Source organism: Ictidomys tridecemlineatus, unplaced genomic scaffold (assembly GCF_052094955.1).
Source record: "Ictidomys tridecemlineatus isolate mIctTri1 unplaced genomic scaffold, mIctTri1.hap1 Scaffold_642, whole genome shotgun sequence".
Taxonomy (NCBI): domain Eukaryota; kingdom Metazoa; phylum Chordata; class Mammalia; order Rodentia; family Sciuridae; genus Ictidomys; species Ictidomys tridecemlineatus.
In genome coordinates this window covers 24,809-27,231 of record NW_027524460.1, presented here as the reverse complement: position 1 = coordinate 27,231, position 2,423 = coordinate 24,809, and the positions used below count along the sequence as shown (strand labels likewise).

Sequence of the window (2,423 nt, the reverse complement as noted above, 5' to 3'; positions counted from 1 at the left end):
ATATCCTAGCAGTAGGATCTGTGGCAAAAGAGACTGCTCCCTTTATGGTAGCAATGTTAAATAATTTATTCTTTTTGAAAGTAGATACGAGGGGGGGAAGAGAGACAGAGAAGAGAGGAAAGAGAGGGAGGAAAGGGCCTGGGACACAAAGAGCCCTTCAGAGAGTGACCCAGCTCCTGTCCTCATAAAGTTTTCCTCACTTCTCAATAGCACCATAGTCAATACATGGATCTTTGGGGGACACCCCAGTTCTAAACGATAACAAAGGTCAACTCAAGGTGTGGAGAAATATTTGGTTACACAAACCAAGATGGAAACTGTTGAGATTTCTTGTTCCAATAGCCAGAGGCTAAGTGTATATTTCCACAGGTTAGCGAAGGACATGGCTTATCACATTAACGAAAAGTGCAGAATTGAACTATCACAAAACACAATAAAAAAGCTCAAAGTTGGCTTTTCTGCCCGCGGATGCAGCATAGAAAGCATCGTTAAAGTCTCTTTTCCTGCTGCCATCATGTCTAAATCAGTGTCCCCTAAAGAGCCCGAACAGCTGTGGAATCTATTCATTGGAGGGCTGAGCTTTGAAACAACTGATGAAAGTCTTAGAAGCCATTTTGAGCAATGGGGAGCACTCACGGACTGTGTGATTGTGAGACACCCAAACACCAAGCGCTCTAGAGGCTTTGGGTTTGTCACTTGTGCCCCTGTGGAGGAAGTGGATGCAGCCATGAATGCAAGACCACACAAGGTAGATAAAAAAGTTGTGGAACCAAAGAGAGCTGTCTCAAGAGAAGATTCTCAAAGACTGGGGGCCCACTGAACTGTGAAAAAGATCTTTTTGGTGGCATTAAAGAAGTCACTGAAGAACATCACCTACGAGATTATTTTGAACAATATGGGAAAATCTAAGTTATTGAAATCATGACTGACCAAGGCAGTGGAAAAAAAGGGGGCTTTGCTTTTGTAACTTTGATGGCCATGACTCTGTGGATGAGATTGTCATTCAAAAATACCATACTGTGAATGGCCACAACTGTGAAGTGAGGAAAGCCCTGTCAAAGCAAGAGGTGGCTAGTGCCTCATCTAGCCAAAGAGGTCAAAGTGGTTCTGGAAACTGGTGGTGGTCGTGGAGGTGGTCTTGGTGGAAATGACAATTTTGGTCATGGAGGGAACTTCAGTGGTCATGGTGACTTTGGTGGCAGCCATGATGGTGGTGGACATGGTGGCAGTGGGGATGGCTACAATGGATTTGGTAATGATGGAAGCAATTTTGGAGATGGTGGAAGCTACAATGATTCTGGGAGTTATAACAATCAGTCATCAAATTTTGGACCCATGAAGGGTGGAAACTTTGGAGGCAGAAGCTCTGGACCTTATGGTGGTAGAGGCCAATATTTGCCAAATCATGAAACCATGATTGTAATGGTGGTTCCAGCAGCAGCAGCAGTAGCCATGGCAGTGGCAGAAGGTTTTAATACTGCCAGGAAACAAAGCTTAGCAGGAGAGGAGAGCCAGAGAAGTGACAGGGAAGCTAAAGGTTACAATAGATTTGTGAACTCAGCCAAGCAGTGTTGGCAGGGCCTAGCTGCTACAAAGAAGACATGGTTAAGACAATACTCATATGTATGGGCAAAAAACTCAAGGGCTGTACTTGCGACTAATTGTATAACAGGTTATTTTTAGTTTCTGTTCTGTGAAAAGTTCAAAGCATTCCACAAAGGGTATTAATCTACTTTGTTTTTGGCACCCGGGCTGTTGATTGCTAAATGTAATAGTCTGATCATGACGCTGAATAAATGTCTTTTGAAAAAAAGCTCAAAGTTGAAGTTACAGGATCTTCATGAGGGTCATCATATCCTGGGGTATTGGGGATCAATAGGTGGCAAAGAAAAAGTGGGTGTGGCTGCTGCAATGGACAGGAGAGTGAAAGCAGCTATCAGAATAGTCCATCTCTTGCAAAAGAGGGTATAGGCCCATTGTGTCCCTAAAAGTGAAATACCTGAGGGTCTTCTAAATCCTGACTGGATGTGAATAAGCAAAAGAACCATATATAAATTAGGGGTTTGTTTGAGCCATTAAGGCACAGAAGCCACTTTTCTGGGAACTCCTGGGTGAAATTCCCCAGTTCAAGAAAGCCCAGATCATGCTGGCCCTTGTCTTGGCTCACAGCTTTAGGACCAAACAACCTATTTCCTTCAAGATCCTTGCAACACCAAGAAACAAGCACCAAAACAACCCTCCTACCACATTGAAAACTATCTACTGACCCCCTTGATCTGTACCACGATAAATAAGACAAGCATGGGCCTATTCTTTGTTAGAAGTCAGACCCCTTTGATCAGCTCAATGGGTCACACCTACCTTTGAAAATATATAACCTTTGCCTTTTTGACTTTACTTCTTGATATATTACTTTCATAGTT

At 43.3% G+C, this 2,423-nt stretch overlaps 1 pseudogene; it reads left to right on the top strand.

Moving 5' to 3' along the window:
• The first annotated feature begins 501 nt into the window (after positions 1-501).
• Positions 502-1,634, top strand: LOC144374344 (heterogeneous nuclear ribonucleoprotein A1-like; annotated as a pseudogene).
• The last annotated feature ends 789 nt before the right edge of the window (positions 1,635-2,423 follow it).